Raw genomic sequence first — 18,786 nt, forward strand, 5'->3', positions numbered from 1 at the left:
AAAGCTCCATCGGTATCTGACTCTGGCAGGAGTGGGGATGTGATCAAACCCGACACAGACAGACACAAACGGGCACTTTGGGGATACAGCTGAGAGGGTGCAAAGCTTCCACTTTGAGACATCCTTTCTCCCCAGACCACTGCATCGCTGCATCTGAGTCCTGCTCGTGTAATAGGGGATTTAATAGAAACAAGTCAAAGAGGGGATATTAAGGTGATATTACACAGTTATACCTAAGAACAAATTATTCAATGACATTAGTTAGCATAGAGCAGAGTCCTAAGGAGCAGAAAAGGCAAAGTTCTAAGAATACATACCACGACCAATATTTACTGGCCTTTTTAAATGCCAGTTATATGTGAACATGAACCTGATTCCTTCAAGTGCCAACTCTGACACCCATTCTCCCTAAAAAGTGTTTCCAGGAACATAACTACGTAATCGACCCTGGAGACACAGCATTCATATCCACACAGGAAAGGTGCTGGAAGCCTCGCTGTAAAGGATGGTGTTGGGTTTTGTTTACCCCTGCATTTATAACACCCGGTATTCATCCATCCAACCATCCATCTGTCCACTGGTGACTCGCTGAGCACCCAGCTGCAAGCGCTGGGCACGGAGAGTTAGGAATCCTACCCTCGCTGCATGGAGAAGGCCGCTAACAAGTTAGTAAATCTGCGAGGTAGAGACTAACATGCAGTGATTGCTGCTCGCATGAGGAGGAACGGGTGCTGAGGTCACAGGGACCTACCAGGGGCCCCTGGAATCTGGGTGCATGGGACAGGCACCCTGAGGAGATAATGTTTATGATGCAGGGCCACATGGCAAGGTGGCCTTATCGAGCAGATCTGGGAGAAGACAGCTTTAGGCAGAGGGAGAGTAAGTGCAAAAGCCAGGAGAACACGAGTGTCCTTAAAATCACACAGGAGGAGGGGACGCCTGGGTGGCTCAGTGGGTTAAGCCGCTGCCTTCGGCTCAGGTCATGATCTCAGGGTCCTAGGATGGATTCCCGCATCGGGCTCTGCTCAGCGGGGAGCCTGCTTCCTTCTCTCTCTCTCTGCCTGCCTGCCTCTCCATCTACTTGTGATTTCTCTCTGTCAAATAAATAAATAAATAATCTTTAAAAAAAAAAAAAACACACACAGGAGGGGGACACCTGGCTGGCTCAGTCCCAGGGTCCTGGGATCAAGTCCCGCATCGGGCTCCTGGCTCAGTACAGTGTCTAATTCTCCCTCTGCTCCTGCACGCTCTCTCTCTGACATATAAATAATAAATAAAATCTTTTAAACACACAGACACACACAGGAGGGTCCATGTGTCTGAGACACAGTGAGCAAGGGGAGATGAAGGCCTTCTAACTTGGGGCATACTTCATTAGGTAGTTAGGACAGGACTGGCAAGAGGTTGTCTTTTAGATAAGCTCTCTGTTTCCCAGGATGATAAAACAATAGAAGGCCTTTGTCTCCAGGCAATATTCGCGGAGCCTGCGTGTTCTACTATTGCTGATATGTTCCTGAGCCTGTCTGGGTTTTAAATGCTGAGTATCTTGGGCCAAAGGATTTATCAGGGAAGTTGATCTACAAAACCAAATAAACTTTTCATTACTGAAACCTTATGGAAACCACAGCCTGCATGGGCTGCGCATAGCAGAAAATATTCATTTATTTCTAAAATCCTTTTCAAAATTTGTTTTGATTTTTCAAGAGAAAGCTTGTGTAACCTGCAAGGCTGCAAAGTTAAAGAGGAAAAACCACATGCCTGTCTCAATAAATATAGAGAAGCATCTGTATCAAGGGACACAGACTCCTACCTGCAACACAGGGAGCCACCTTCCCTACACAGCATCCACCCGAGGCCCATAGCACCCGTTCTGAATGGTGACGCTGACCATTATTAATTGAAGGATACTTGACCAACCATGCCCTCTTGCTATTAGGCATAACCACGGTGATTCCATATTTCAGAACTTCCGACAGTGCCGCCAGGGGTGTCCCCGTCTGTCCCCACACACCGTGGTCACAGTACCACAGACAGTACTCCCGGGCGCATGTTCCTTCCTGCGACCCACCTCACAGCTGGAGCTCTCTCAGCCCTGCTCAGCCACCACTCCCATGTTCGTTCCAACGCTTCTCTTACTTGTTCATTTGTTTTGTTGTTGAGATTCCACCTGTCACACACACACCTGTCCTTCTCTGTGTGATTTAGTTCACTTTACTTCTTTGTTTTAATTTTGACTCTTTTAGAAAAAGACCTCAAAAATAAAAGCAGAGACCATGCATGCTCTCAGCTTGGGGAAGCCTTTGCCTATGCTCAGTGACAGTCGAGTTCGGTGCTTCGAAGACTTCCATAAACACGGTCTATGCTAATTCCGAAAAACAGTGAGCTGTCAAGGTCAGGAAAGCTCCATCCACACCCATGGTCAGGGGTGGTGGGGAGAGACGGAGCCCTTGCCCGCACCGGCACTGCCTCCCTTGCGTCAGCCCAACCTGCCGCGGAGACAGTCAGCCCCCTGCCCGCCGCCAGGTAACCTCTGAGCAGTGTTCTAAACTCACACACACCCACGCAGCATGAAGCACACAGAGCAGACACCGCCACGCTTGCCAGAGGTAGGCAGATACCACGCCATGACGAGAGACCATAGGGTAACTGCTGGAAACAAATGCCCACTGTGCCGCCCTGTCTCCCTATCAAAACCCGCCTGGAACAGACGCGACAGTGACTGAGTGGATCTCCCGAGTACCACACGTTCCTGCCTCCACGGGCAAGTCTGAGCAGCACGTACTCTGCTTTCTCAGGCGCCGGGGCTGGGAGTGCGCGGCTGGCTAGGGACGCAGCAGTGAGCACCCCTGGTGTGACCTGAGCTGCTCTCCTGCCTCGACAGAAACCAGGACCTGGGTCGTCATTGAGGTTGAGGAGGGACACGGTGACTTGTGACACCGAGCCTCCTTTGCGCCCGGCCTGGCCACAATGCTCTCCCGCCAGCATGTGGGGTGGGCCCCTGGGCTGACGCGGCTGGTCCCCACAGCCCCACGAGCAGCCTCCACGGACGAGGGGGGCACTTTACCTTCTTGTGCACAGAAGGGCTTATCACTGGGGATCCAGCCGAGGGTTCCATTGAGATGTCTCACACACAGCCTCTTTGTAGGGCCCTGGAGCGTGAACCCGTCTTGGCAGTGAAACTGGGTGACAGACCTTTCAAGGAAAAGCCCTCCACCGGGTGTCCTGAAGCCATTCTCAGGGACACCGGAAGGTCATCGAACCCTACATTGACAGAGAGAAGAAAAGGAGCCTCTAAATATGTGCTTCCGAGGCTGGGAGCCTTCCTGCATCCGTGACGGACACTGTCACACACCGCCAACACCTAGCCACTCCAATCAGCCCAGAATGTCCGCATTCTGCCGTGTGCCACACTGGCTTCTTGCTTAGAACAGCGCCCGGAGCGTCCTCCATCCCCCGGCCGACCACAGCCCTTCATGGAGGCTCGGGGAGGAGCAGGGGAGAAGGAAGCCACACAGGGAATGACGCCGTGCAAGATGCTGCAGGGGGGTGAGGCGGGAGGGTCAGGGAGGAGGCATGGACTCTGAGCCACCCAGCAGGCCAGACGACATTTCAGGGACAGAACCAAGGATGTAGGACTGGCAGGGCTGGCATTCTCACAGGACAGGCCTGAGCCACCAACACTCGTCTCCTCCCCGGCCCTCAGCCTGGCCCCTCCCGCCAGGCCTCCTCCGGACTTCCCGAGGATCTGGGTACCTTCCAAACCTCCTAGCCACCCATTCTGTGCTCCAACTAGAGCTCAACCGCCACGGGTGCTGAGCTGGGAGCCCTCCAAGGACGAGTCACCTGTTCATCTTTGTGACCCTCAGAATCCGCCGCTGCCCCACGTCACCCCCACGCATGTCCCAGGGAGGAGCAAAGGCCCACAGACTCCCACAGACTCCACAGTCACCCCACTTGGGAAGGGGTGACCCTCGACAGCTGGGCTATGTGGAAGCAACGTGGATCCACAGAGCAGGCTGGGCGTCCTGAGGTCCACAGATGACCCAAGGAGGGGCCGGGATCAGCACTGCTGGGGGCGGAGAGCAGGGACATGGCTGGCTTCATGTCTTCAGTCTGCAGCAGAGTGGAGGTGCCCCCTCCGTGGGGGCTGGTCGACATCAGCCCCCAGAGTCTGACACCCTTAGGGTAGCCCCAGGGGGCTGGGATACATGCAGGGAGCAGGGGAGGGCTGAGGCCCCCAGGGAGCCAGCCAGAGGGAGGACGGTCCTGCGGGGACCAGTGGAGTGCGGATGGTGGAGCTCAATCCCAGGATAAAGGACGGCTCTGCCAGGCCGGGCAGAACCCTTCTAGCAGGACCCCCAGGGACAACGAAGGGGAGCTGGAGACGGACCCTGACCGCCGCATGTGGGCCCAGGGCTGGGACTTGATGCAGGCAGCAGAGATGTGAAGGAGTGGAGACTATTGTGCTGTTTTGGTTGTTTTAGGTGCAGGGGATACAAGCTGTAACGTTAGTGTCAGGGACACAACACAGTGGTGCAACAAGTGTGCATGTTACACTGCGGTCACATGAGCATGGCTGCCATCTTATCACCACTTCACTTCACTGTGACAACAGCACTGACTGTGTTCCCGTGCTGTGCCGTTCCCTCCTGGGACTTATTCATCCCATTCCTGGAAACCGGACTTCCCTCTCCCCATTGTCCATCCCTCTCTTCCCTCCCCTCCACAACCACCAGTCTGTTCTCTGTACTCAGGGCTCTGCTTCTCCTCTTGTTTTGCGTTTGAGATACCACAAAATCTTAAAGTATTTCTTCTCGGATTGACTATGTCACTTAACATAATACCTCCTTAGCTCCATCCATGTCCTTGCAAATGACAAGATTTCATTCCAGAATTGATGGCTGAGTAATATTCTGCTCTGTATATACCACACCTTCATTATCCATTCATCCATCAGTGGACACTTGCCTTGCTTCCCTACCCTGGCTACTGTAGATAACGCTGCCATGAACATCGGGGTGCAAGTTATCTTTTTGAATTAGTGTTGTCATTTGCTTTAGGTAAATACCTAGTAGCACAATTGCTGGATCATCAGATAGCTCTATTTTTAACACCTTAAGGAACCTCCATACTGTTTTCCAGAATGCCTACACCAGCTTGCATTCCCACCAACAATGCAGGAGGGATCCCCTTTCTCTGCATCCTTGCCAACATCTGTCGTTTCCTGACTCGTTAATTTTAGGCATTCTGTCTGGTGGGAGGTACTCTCTCTCTGTGGTATTGATTTGTACTTCCCTGATGCTGAGCGATGTTGAAAATTTTTTCATGTGTGTGTTGACCATTTGGACGTCTTCTTTGGAGAAATGTCTGTTCATGTTTTCTGCCCATATCTTGACTGTATTATTTATTCTTTGGGTGTTGTGTGAGTTCTTCATATACTTTGGATATTAACCCCAGAGACTGAGACTTGAACAAAGGCATGACTGAGAGCAGATCGGTATCTCAGCCCCTTCACACCCAGGCAGTGGACGCACTTCCACTGAGCCCTCAGGAGGCAGAAAGACCATCAGAAATGCCTCCCGGACCCCAGCTGCACCAGGATCTGCAAGATGGTTTGTGAAAGGCAGACCCACAGACTAGGCACTCTCTGGGTGGGTGGGGGAAGGGCTGTCCTCCTGGAAAGCTCTCCAAACAGCTCTGAGCAGCCAGTCTGGCTCCTGAGAGGGCCAGTAGTTGAGGTATGTGGAGTCTCAAGGCTGCAGGAGAAGTTACTGCATGAATTCAGATGCATGAATTCAGATATCAAAGGGACTGCGGCTGAGGGGAGGGGAAGGGGTTAAGAGAGGCGTCGAGGACAGCTGCCAGGTTTGAGCGCTGAGCCTGCACACAGAGAGAGGGGACGTGGTGAAGACCGGCCTGGGGACCAGTCCCAGTGTAGCAGGTAGATACGATGAGTCTAAGACCTCAGGACACCGAGGCCAGGTGGGGGAGACCAGCTGGAGAGCCAAGTTGAAGCCATGATGTCCTGAGCTGCATGAATGCACAAAGGTGGCAGCTGAAGGCGCAGCTGGACAGCCTCCTGGGAACAAACACAGAGAGAGGATGACACATGCCTCAGACAGAAGCAGGCACTAGGGGCATGAGAACACAAGATGGCCTGAGCAAGGCTGCAGAGGCAAGGGGAGGCGTCTCAGCCACCAGGGCAGGCGGCTGGGCAAAGGCGCAATATGCAGCCGCTGGCTGCAGAGGAAGGATCCGGGACAGCTACAGGGCTGGACTGGCCTGGGGGAGCCTGCCTCCCCATGTGTCAGGGGGAGGCTGCAGCAAATGTGCACTGCCCATTCATAGTGCTGCATGGGGACAGAAGATCACAGGGCACAAGCCATACCTGCATTCGGGCCAAGGGAGGGACTTTCCTGTTACCATATTAAAAATTGAGAGTGAAAGAGATCTGAACCCATGTCCACACAGCAGGGAGAAAGAAAGACTGCAAATGAGTAGCAGATGGGGAAGCAGGTGTGTGGTGGAGAGAGGATCCAGCCCTACAGGAGGGCCTTGACTTCCACCAAGACAAGAAAGGGTTTTTCAGAACCCCCACTGCGGAAAGGGTGGTCCCCATGGTGTATCCACCCTCTGGGACTAGCTCATGGGTACCTCCCCGGGAGCCATCCCTCCCTCTGCAAAGTATGACCAGGAGCCTCTCTTCCCATCAAGGCACCTGTGCCCAGCTCTCCTAGAGCACCCTTCACCCTGGCAGTGTTGTGCTCTGCCTCACAGCCTCTGCCACTGGGCTGTGAACTCCTGGGGTTGGAGAACCATGTCTTATCCTTCACTTCCAGCATGCCACAGGCGCTGCTAATGCAGGACAGAGAGAGGGAGGGTGAGAGGGAAGGAGGGAAGAATAGAGGGAGGGAGGGAGGATGAATGGGAGGATGGATGGTTGGAGCATGGATGGAGGATGGATGGGTGGGTGGGCGGGTGGGAGGAGGGTGGATGCATGGATAGATGGATGGGTGGATGAATGGATGGAGGATGTTGGATGAGGGGACGGTGGAGGATGGATGGACGGGTAGGTGGATGGATGGGTGGGGGGGATGAGGGGATGGATGGATGGATGGAGGATGGTAGATGGATGAGTAGGGTCGGTGAGAAGACAGATAGATGGTGGATGGGGGGATGATGGACGGGTGGGGTGGTGGGTGGGTGAATGGATGGATGGACAGATCAATGACGGATGGGTGGATGGGGGATGATGGAGGGTGAATGGATGGGTAGGTGGGTAGATGGATGGATGGGGGATAGATGGATGGTGGGAGGATGGATGGATGGATGGATGGTGGACGGATGGATTTCACAGATGAGGGAGGCACTAAGTGCTCTCCCCTAGCACAGACAGGCTTTCTCCTACACCTTCTTACCCCCTCCCTTCTTCCACCCTGAGTGGACTGAATTCCTTAATTTTTTTACAACCTTCTTCCCATCCATACCTGCACAGAACGCCCCCTCCTCCGCCCTCTGCAACATAGGGCCAGAGGTGGGTCTGGGTTGGGACTGGACTGAGTCATGTGTTTCTCTCTCAAACACACACTCTTTGGGCAGTCACACCCGCTAACAAATGAGCCACAGTGATCATCAATCACAGGCACAAACCCTCAGCTTGTCACACCCCCTGCCCCAGGCAGAGAGCTATTCTCCAAGAGAGGAGAGATAACTCTCTCAGGTGAGTGCTGAGCCTCTGTGGGTGCCAGCCCTGGATCCATCAGAATGACTCCTGTTCTCACAATAAATAGGACAACTATGCTGTGAGGACAGAGGAATTTCCTCAGGGACCCAGCTCTGTGCTCTCCTTACTTATTCCTTCCCTGCCCCCCTCCCCTGCCTACGAGGGACCACAGTTAGCTTGTGTATCCCTGCATCCAGACAGTCCGAGACTCAAGATGCCACTGGCCAGGCCCAAACAGACAGGAGTGAAGAGCCAGCTGTCAGAAAGTAGGGTGGTGCGGCACCTGGGTGGCTCAGTGGATTAAAGAAGAGCCCTCGGTTCACTCTGGACACCTCATCCCATCAAGCAAGACCACCATCTTCCATGTCTTGCCAGAGCTCCATATGCCACTCTTCAAAGTACCCTGGAGGGTCAGTGACAGTCCCCAGCCTCAGCCACGTCTCCACAGGCTGCTCTGGCATTTCCTGTAACATGGGGATCCATCCACCAGACGCACACCCATGCGGGGGTAGTTGGCCTGCTCAGAGGGTCTGGCTCTGGGAACCTGCCCACCTGGGCTCCAAATTCTGCTTTACAATCCAGCAGCCACATCTTAGGAAGGAAACAGAGTTCACAGGATGATTTCTAATGTTTCTTTTGGGGGACGTGGAAGGAAAAGGGAAGATCCCATTTTAGTAAGTCCCGGAGAGAGTATCCCCTAACAGTTCCTCCTAAATTCAATCCAGAACACAACACGTATGTACAAGAGACATTTCATATATGTCAACTTTACTGGGCCTGGGGTACCCAGACATTTGGTCCCACAGTATTCTCGGTGTGTCTGCGGGGTGCTTCCGGATGAGATCACCACTGGAGTCAGTAGACTGAGTAAAGCAGACTGCCCTCCCTGACACGAGTGGGCCTCATCCAATCTTGTGACCTGAATAGAAGTAAAGATTGAGTAAGAAAGACTTCTTTCTCTCTGTCTGCATACTCGGGCTGACACATCAGTCCTCCTGCCTTCAGACTCAGACACAGGCTGGAGCGCACATCAGCAGCCCTCCTGGGCCTCCGGCTCACCAAGCGGAACTTGGACTTCCCATCCTGCATCCCTGTGTCAGCCGGTCCCTGGGTGTGTGCGTGTGCGTGTGTGCATGTGTGCGAGAGAAGGAGCTAGTGCTCCTCCTTGGCCCTGTGTTCTCTGGCGAGCCCAGACACATGCAGTCTTCCTAAAGATACACAGGCAAAGACATGAATGCCAGCCGTCCCCACACCCCAGGAGACACTATTTCTCTCTGGACCCAAGTTCTGGGAAGCAGCCTGCAGGGTGGGGCAGCGCTGGGTGCCTGGGTCTGCAAGCCCATCCCAGAATCCCAGCCTGGGACACCCTCCTAGACCCTGGCATCTGTGACCGCCCGAGAGGTCAGAGCTAGGACTGTAACTTGGGTTTGGCTTCGGGCAGAAGGTGAGATCTCCTCTTTCCCTTTCCTTCCGACTAAAAGCAGGGGCAGTGACAGGAATGTGGGTTCTTCACCCCAGAGAATGGCGTCCCAACCTGAGGCTCATTAGGAGGTTTTGAGCCCTCAGGTCTGGGGACTTCGGAGTCTGTTGAAACCCACCAGACCGTTTTACTGTGAGCAACATAAGAGTCGCTGGAAAGAATCATAAAAATAAAAGCGGTGTGAAAAGCAATCTTTGGGCTTATGATAACTGAAAAGTCCTATTCGAGGAAGGAAGACTGTATCAAATGCAGCCAAATCAATATAGAAGTCGGGGTGGTTTCCATTTCTCTGTACACTGCTGGGTGAGTCTTTGGAGGAAGGAACAGAGTAGAGACAGAGAAATTGACTGTGTATGCACTGACTTGGGGAGAGGGTGTTGGGGCGGGTAAGAAAAGGGCATTCCTGCCAAGGTGAAGCTCACATGTCTGCACATCTGAGCCAGATTCCGGAGCCCCCCACACTCACAGTCTGCCCCACGGGTGGGCATGGGACCACCGACAGGCCGGGGTCTAAGCCCTGCCGCACCCTGGAGAGGACGCTGGAGGTGGGGGGTCCAGTACGGTCACTGGGGCCATCTGGCCTGGGGCTCACAGCCACCCCCACTGCTGCCCCAGCAGGCCTTTCATGCAGCGGGGTCACACATCGTCACGGCTTTGCAAGCGCTTCAAGGGAAAGGACAATTTGTCAACGCTTTGGTGTCTCCATACCTGTTCAGAAAGGACTGAGCAAACAGCTGTGGGGAAGGGTTCATCACCACACAGAAAAGTATCCTCGTGGTTCCCCCACCCTGACACCTCCTGGTGCACCGTCTCAGGGAGATGGGGCTGGGGAACCTTTTGCGTGACCTGACACATGCCAACTTGGGGAGCCGGCCATGGAGACCCCACTGACAACAGTACAGTATGGACGACCTGGGCGGTGAGAGCCTCAGGAGAGGTCGTAGCTTGGGGCCCAGGGAGAAGCTCCTGACCCAGAAGCAGCCAGGCAAGGCGCCAGACTCCCGCCCTTGGTGGCCCGGAGTAAAGGCAGGGCAGCCCAATGACCATGCGTAAACCAGACAGTCCCTTCAAGCAACACGACGGCTTCCGTCTGGCGGATCCGAACACACCTGGCGCCTCCTGCACAGTTTCTGCTTCTTCTCCTCACCAGTGAGGGGGACATAGTCTCTGAGATGCTAATGAGTGCGACGGGGCTGTGTCTCAGCCAGGGAGGAGCCCTTCCTCCTGTCATGTCAGGGGAAGACTCTCAGAATGCCTTTTCTAAGTTTAAAGACCCTGGAAACTTAGGCACCTGGCTTGTGGAGCCAACATGAAGCCACTAGGCAGGTCCTCAGGGCCTGCGGGATAGGGATGCCTCCAACCACCTCCGTACCACCACAGACGCCCACTTGGGCTTACCTCTGCCGCAGAAATCCCATCTCCATGTGGCCTTTACTGATTATTCCAATGCAGGTGGGTATGGAGAGCCTGCCTTATTCCAGAAGCCACCAGAGCAGGGGGTGTGTCTAAAACAAGGCATTACCAATGACAAGAGCCACAGAGACAATGCTGAGGCAATGACGTCAGGCAAAACCTAACCAGCAAATCCATCAACCTTCAACACCAAATTTCTCAAGCGCAATGCCCTACACAGATGGTGGTCAGGGAACCCGGAACCACGCACTTGCCAGAAGTTTCCAGCCACCTACTTGTTGTGCACACAAGCTGTACAGAGCCAACCAAACACCATCTACACATTTGGGAGGCCCATCCTCGGCAGGGTCATCCTCGGACACTTGGAGGGACCCTCCCCCGCCGCTGATGACAGACATCTTCCACGGAGTGTTGGAAGGACCGAGCAAGGTGGCCCCGGGCTACTGTGGGAGCTGAGCCCACCCTGTGCCTACCACCTTGCCAGAAGTCAGGTGGGACACAGAAGACCCTCACAGGAGTTGGAATGCAGGAAAAACAGCAAATTAAAATTTAACACTGTTAAAATTATAATTAAAATCAATGTGAAAATGGAATTTGCTTTATAAAAATTCACTTATAACCCATATTTCCGCAACAAAATTATTATTAAGTGGTTCTTGACCTTCTGTCTTCCAGTCCAGATGATACCCATGTTTGGCCGAAATTTCAGCTCTTTGTTTTTAAAAGGAAAAGGGAAGGAGAAGAGGAGGGGTTATTATAACCTATATACACACTCATTGGGTCAACATCCAGTGCCAGGCACTGGGGGAAAGCTGCCGACAGGCATTCACTCAACAAACCATGGGAGCCCGCCACCCCCCACCGACCCTGGAAAGTGAGCTTACATCGAGGACTGACTAGAGTTTCTGATCTGCAGGTCACAGACTCACAGCAAGACACAAAATAGATTTTAAGGGTCACAACAGGCACTTTTGGGAAACAAAGTAAAGAGAAAAAAATCAGAGTACATTCCACACAGTAAGGGGGAGAACTCTTTCGTTTTATTAGTTGTTAATCTGCAGTGGAAACTAGATTTGTTTCCACAGTTCACAGGCAAAAAAGGTTTGAAAGACCCTGCTTTAAACATACCCTACCCTGTCATTCTATATGCACACATAAATTTCCTTAAATAACATAGACACTCCAGGTTGTGGAGGGAGGCTGTGCGCTCTGTAGCCTGACCCAGCCATTCTTCTAGCTGTGTGCTCTCGGGTAAGTTACTTCACCTCTCTGCGTCACAGCTCTGCTTCTAGAGCTACTGACAGATAGAAGTAGCATGACAACCAGCACATGGAAAGTTCACAACAAGCATAGATAACATCACTAATATGTTAACGTCATTAATATTCAACCAGTTCCCTCAAGAACAAAAACATCTCACTTCACAAAGGGCAATCGCCAGATTTCCTAGAACCACCTTCATTTCCAAAAATATTCGGGCTCTTTTCTGAACTTGCCCTAGAGATGTCTGCCAATTTTGGCTGTCGAGCGTCAGAAGGACAACAAATACTCCCAGAATGCCGTCCTCAGGAAAGTCAAGAGAGTCACACAAAGCCCTGGAGTTGGCCTTTTGTATCTCATGAGCCAGACTTGGAGCAGAGGGCGGTGGGCAGCACGAGATGGCAGTCAGGCTCCCCGGCGTGGGCACAACGATGGGCATGCTCCTGGGGACCAGCGAGTCAGATGGAAACCAAACAGAACACATGCAGAAAGCACTTGATTCAAGAATGGGTTTGGGACAGATTTTCTGATACCAGATAAAAAATGCAACAAAGGCAATCAAAGCCGTCTAAGTTAATTTTGTCTGTGAATATGGCATATCATCGTGCCACAGTTCAACAAGGCCTCCCTTTACATATTTAACAAACATCTGGAATAAAGGAACACTGATCACTGCTACTATTTATTAAGCTAAAGAGACTTCACTGAAAAAGCAGGATCCCCTGGGGAACACAGCCACAAGGCCAAAAAGCAAGACCAGGCGCGTGACCATGGAGCTGCTTCTGTGTCCCAGCATGGTGCCCTGCTGATCACAGAAGAGTCACACCCGCCACATGGTGTGCACACCCACCGCCCGAAGCCCCTGTGGCCTGGGGACATGGCTCCTGCCAGGCCCCAGCCCACACCCGGCACTCCGCAGGGAAGCAACTCTTCCCCTGGAAACCGTGAGAATGCTTCCCCGTTTCAAGAAGTATCCAGAGATGAATACAAAGTCAGCTGTGTCACAGCATCTAAGTAAATGCAGCAAAAGTAAATCTTAATAGCATAATTTAGACTTGATTAAAATGCATAAAGACCACAGATGTGGAAGTCGACGCTCTCTCCATCTGATGCCAAAACTGATATTTTCCCCCTCTTGATTAATTCGCTTGGATTACCCAATTATTCCAAAACCCTCTCACTCGATTTCAGCTCCTACAAAACCGATAACAGTGCTAATGCCTAACATGCTTTCCACTCCAGTTTCAATACTGCTCCATAAATGTGCGACCAACACGACAGAATTACTCCAGACTGCATCCCAACATGGAGGAAAAGAACAGGCCTTCCTATAGAAAACCACCCATCAGAATAACCCGAGGGCCTCGTCTATCAACCAGAGATGGGGCACTCACACCTCATCACTGACATAAACCTCGGGGTTATTAGCTGACGGCATCCCACAAACACGTGGATAAATTACAAAGCTGATTAGTAAGTTGAAAATGGCAGGGGGGGGGGGCGCCTGGGTGGCCGTTGGTTAAATGTCTGCCTTGGGCTCAGGTCATGATCCTGGTGTCCTGGGATTGAGTCCCACGTCAGGCTCCCTGCTCCACGGGGAGCCTGGCTCTCCCTCTGCCTGCCCCTCCCTGTGCTCGTGCGTGTGCGTGCTCTCTCTCTGATAAATAAAATCTTTAAAAATATTTTGAAAACTACAAAATAATATGTATGTATGTATCAGCTGAAGCTTTTTAACTACACACAATTTACAGAATGTTCTTGCTGGAAGGAATCTTAAAATTCACCCAAAATAATTTCCCTCATTTTATAGCTGAGAAATCTGAGACCAAAAAGTTTAACGGAGTGTGCAGACTCACGCAGCTCTGAATGAGGGGGCCCAGGTCTGCATCTGATCGGGGAGGCCACGGTGCGGCACCCCCAACAATGGGCACCCTGACCAATGAATCTGTACCTCCGGCCACTGCCAAAACTGACCTCCAACACACACATAGGGGTCAAGGCGTTGAATAGAAGGCTCTCCTCTGGGTTAGGATGACAACATGAATTCGTTCCAACAAACTCGCATAGTCTGCCACTCTGTCATTCTTTTCTGACCGTAAGATGCAGGCACATGACCCTTCTGATGCTCTGTCCCTCCATCAGCCACCTCCAAGCATGAAGGGCAAGGCCGGCCTTAAACAGCTTCCTGCCACAGGTCAACAGGGCTGCAGGGTAAAACGAAAACAAGGAGGTGGCAGGGTACACACGCCCTCACTGTCCCACAGGTCCCCACACCCGCGTGTGGACCACTCCTTCCTTTTGCACCTTGCCCTATGCTGTCTACCCTTCCCCAGCTGCCTCTGTCCCAGGGACAGCCGTGGGAACAGGGGCATGTAGGGGCCAGGGAAGCAGGACTGGCATCATGATCAGCTTTGGGGGATGCAGCCTGAGCCCTCCAGGAGGAGCCAGGCCTATGACACGGGCCTGGGCAACCCCAGAAGGCAACGTGGCAGCCGCCAAGGATGGACAACCCAGGGTTCTCCCTGCCAGCACCACGGGAAGCCCAGGTGGCTGCCTGGCCCAAGGACCATGGAACGACTGTGGAAGGAGCACCCCAGCCAGGCAGTGAGTGGCTCTGAGGATGTCACATTTAATCTAGAAAAATGCAGGAATCTGCCACATCTGAGCCCTCTGTCTCCCCGCAGAGCCTCATCCCCAGTACAGACGTCTGGGGCAAGAGAGAAGGAGCCGACCCCCACGGCGGCTACTCCAAGATACACCAGACTCAGGTAAAAGGCATCCCCGAGCACAAGAGGTACCCAACCAGTAACTGGTGTTTGCGTCTGAGCCCAACAGACCTTTGACAGGCAGGCTTTTCTGATCTTATTTGTCCTTCATGAAACACAGGAAATCGGGGTTCCCCGTGTGATCTTTCTCATCACACCCCCAACGTCTGGCCGCCGAGTTCTAAACCCATCCACACAAGAGCTCCAGCACCAGGAGTGCCTGAAAGGGAGGGGAGGGCCTCCCTCGGGGCCTGGTGGTGGAGAGACGGAGGGGAACGTCCCGGGTGCATGCAGGAAAAGGCTGTGTCCCACTTCAGGGAGTCCTGGGGTCCTGCAAGGCTCCCCCATCTCTGGGGGCGGGCAGGCCCTGGGTTGGTGCCGTTCCGCAAATGGGGAGGGCAGCAATTCAGATCCGACCTCAGCGGCACCCCGCAACTGTTCCTTCAGCACGGCTGGCCAGCTGTGATGCTCCGGCCTCGCTACAGCAAGCCAGTGTGCTCCCTATCACCCTCCTCCCGGGAACCCTCACATGCCTGCCTGCCCCACAGCACTTCCCCAGGAGCCCCCACACAGCAGGCCCCCAAACCTCCAGCGTCGCTAGTGATCCGTTCACACCACGCAAGGCTCTCAAGATCTTCTGATCATTAAATGTGGGTGATTATGAGACAATTCCCTGCATAGTTAATTTAAAAAACCACAAAATAGCATACACATCATGATCCTTGTTTTTAACATACAAAAAGCACACGTGTGTGTGGAGAAAGACAGATGCCCCAATAGGACCTGTGTTATTTGGGATTCAGGACTGATGAGCAACTTTTATAGTCTTCTTTATGCATTTCTGTGTTTTCCAAATTCTCTATGATGAACGCTTATAATCAAGAAGCCCACATTATGTTTTAATGAACCCTGGTGGGAAGGGAGTATCGGACTGGGGCGGGTAAGAGCCGGCCCAAGGGGATCTTGGCAAAGTCACTGTCTCAGAGATGGACAGAGTGAAATGGGCTCTCCCGAGGCAGCACATACGAGGACAGGCTCTGTATTGGCGGGTAGTAAATCTACCCAGGTGCCTGCAGACCACATACCTCCCTCGAGTGGTATCCCTAAATCATCTCCCCACTGGGGGAGTGGTGCTGACTCAGCTCCCCGGGCCCCCGCAGGTTTATAGGGAGCGTCCCCCGGCCACGGGCACTGAGATGCCATGGGCGTGATTGACAGGTCTCATTCCGGTATGGGGTCCTGCACGCTGAAAACCGATGGCCGCAGGCGGGGCAGGCACTGGGAGACCACGAGAGCAAAACAGATGGATGCCGGGGATAAAAGTGCTGTCTGGCCGACATCGAGAATAAACCGTTACATCCTATCCGAATTACTAAATTTCTGAAACTGTGTTATAAATATGCTGTCAGTGGGCTTAGCTGGGGAAGAAAGGAGACGGAGAAGAAACCGGGCTAATGGAACACCACCCCTTCCCAAAACAAACATCAATCTCTCTGATCTCAGCAACACACTACCTTGGAGGATGAAGGGAAATGCTACACATGATGCAGGCTGTTCTGCTCAGCCTGGGGTTGCTAATGAGCAGCTTTGCTTTCAAAAAAATCACACTCACTAAAGGGCATCGAAAGACACCCCGTTCATCACAGATTTCCACCCTCACCCACAGCGTGAAATGTTGCCTTACTGTATTACCGCAGGGATGGTGGGGGTTTGTGAACAGTCCGGGTGGGAACACAGTAATTTCAGATGAACGCAAAGGGGGAAAAAATGCAGCAGGTGTTTGTTGACTCAGAAAGAGCTCGGGGTTTGTTATTATTTTTCTTGCAAAATTTTATAAGCTCCCCAAACCTCTACGATACAGAAGCGAACTAGGCTTTCCTTCCTAGTGCCAAGATGCAGTCCATACTGTTGTCATAGGCCAGACCCCAGAACAAAGTGGGAGGAACTGCACTGAGGATGGGGGTGAACCTAAGGCTTGCACTGTTCCTCAGTGACCGTTGCTAAAACAGCAGCATCTGGGGTCTGGGATTCCGCATCTGGCTAATCTTCCCCCGGCTCACATCACCTGCTCCTTCCACCTCCTTGCTAGTATTCCAAAGACAAGCTGCAGGTGCTTCCCCTACCTGAACGGCATTATTAATTAGAGCTACCAGGCTGAGCAGGCATCCCGTGCTTCATGAACATGGTGACTGGTTCGGGTTGGGAATGCCAGTGCTCAGAATATTTCACTCTGGCCAACCCGAAAACACAGCAGGACTATGCTTACATTTCAGGGTTCTTGGGCGCTACAGGCCCCAAAAGCCCTAGCTGGAGCTGCCTGCAAATGAGGTCATCATGATCTCAAAGTTGGAGAGGAAGAAAATGAAGCAGCTGCTGTTTAATTTGTTTATGGAGCCTACAATTGGTCTCATTAGCTGGCAAATAGGACAGGCTGGGCAGGAAAGAAGCTCTGGCCTCAAGTCTGCATGCGGAAAACCAATCCACATGCAATCACTCATGGGGCTTAGGGTTGGTGTACCCAGTGGCAGCTACCTGTTCTAGCACCTCAGGGACACGTCTCCTTCAGCAAATTGCATCAGCTTCCAGAGCCTTGTTACTATCTGTAAAAAAGAGAGATCTGGAATTACCTTGCCTGTCTTGAACCTCTGGGGGTGGCAAGGGGAGCAAAGACCCCTAACTTCTCTGAAAACTCTGAAAGGCTATCCGAATGTAATTTGAGAAGGACCTGGACTGGTAAACTGAGGTCCCAGAGCAGTACGGCTAGATGCCTGGGCCCCCAATCACCCTGGTCTGCTCCCCATGTCCCCGGTCCCCGTGTCCCCAGGCGGCTGGAGAGAGGCGGGATGACAGTGTTTCCAGGATCACTGCAACTCAGAAGCACGGTATGTTACCCAGAGGCAGGCGGTGGTAGCCTGCTGACGAGGTCGAGGACCGCGGGGCCGGCCGGCGGGGGACGGGAGGATCTAGCTGAGATGGGGGCAGGCTGAGGTCTGGAAGGAGGAAAGCCCAGGCGACAGTGGCAGTGGGTGGGGGCAAGAAAGAATCTGCCTGTCCCGCCCCCCCACCCCACCCCCACCGCTATTCCTCCAGATCCCCTGAGTAGCACGTCTCTTTCTTACCCATGGTGGCCCTCAAACAGCGCCCACAAGCCGGATGACTCAGGTTGGAGATGGGCCACGGCAGAAACACCAGTCACGTGACCAGGGGTTGGTGCTTCAGTGAACCAAGCCGGCCCTCGGTGGAGGAGGGGGTGTTACAGCTGCAGCTCACCCATGTGGTCCGTGACGCAATCAACCGTTCGGAGGAGAAGCTCCCTGCCACCTCAGAGGCCCATGCGCACACTCGAGGGCACTTCCCTGCCGGGATGCATGCGGACACCCGGAAGATGAGGCTCCCGAGGACATGCGCTCCGCATCTGGGACTCTCCCTGCCATCACCCTGCCTGTGTGCTATCTAACTGACCTGTACTTACCATCAGCTGTAATCCCATCAGCTCCCCCGGGAGCCGCGGTCGTTACGGAACCTGAGGAGTGGGGGACTCCCAAACCCACAGCCAGCCTGTCAGGGCACGGACCTGGCGGCCCCCCATCGCGGGTGGCCCAGGTTTGGGGTAGGAGGACGGATAGGCGAACTAGACGGCAAACCCTGGGACCGAGCTGTTGCTCCATCGCTCCACCCTGTGACAATGAGGTCACTAACCTTCCTCTGCCCAAAGCTCAGTCTCCACATGGAGGACCACACGGAGCCACGAGGGAGGAGCAGAGTGTCCCCCTGGAACCTGGGTGGGTATTCAACAGACAGCCGCTCCACGCTGGGTAGAAACTGCCGGGCAGACATCTACATGTGGGGAGGTGCTACAGAACCTTACAGCAAGTCTTTCCCCAGGGGCTTATCAAGATCCCCCTCAGACGGACAGCAAGGCCCAGGCAGGGGGCTATGGGACCACCACTCATCTCATGTCTTCTGTGTTGGGGGTGACAGGTAAGACTCATTTGGAAAAAGTGTCTGATGCTGTATGTAGGTGTGTCTTAGAAAACAGATGTGTGTGCCAGCTCCCCAGCTCCTATGGACCCAAGAGTTCGGGTGGGAGGTCCAAGCCTGGAGAGGGATAGGCTGCTCACCAGAAGTCAGTTCTGGGTCTGAAT

The 18,786-nt window shown here is 53.3% G+C and overlaps 1 pseudogene across 1 annotated transcript in view; it reads right to left on the reverse strand.

Annotated features, from left to right (window-relative positions):
• Positions 1-18,786, reverse strand: part of LOC309857428 (sushi domain-containing protein 4-like) — a 67,054-nt pseudogene that overhangs the window by 22,959 nt on the left and 25,309 nt on the right. Inside the window, exon 2 of the transcript in view lies at positions 3,065-3,261. The product of the transcript in view is annotated as a sushi domain-containing protein 4-like (transcript). The remainder of the gene's footprint in view (positions 1-3,064; positions 3,262-18,786) is intronic.

This window comes from Mustela nivalis (genome assembly GCF_964662115.1).
Source record: "Mustela nivalis genome assembly, contig: HAP1_SCAFFOLD_700, whole genome shotgun sequence".
In the NCBI taxonomy this organism is placed as follows: Eukaryota; Metazoa; Chordata; class Mammalia; order Carnivora; family Mustelidae; genus Mustela; species Mustela nivalis.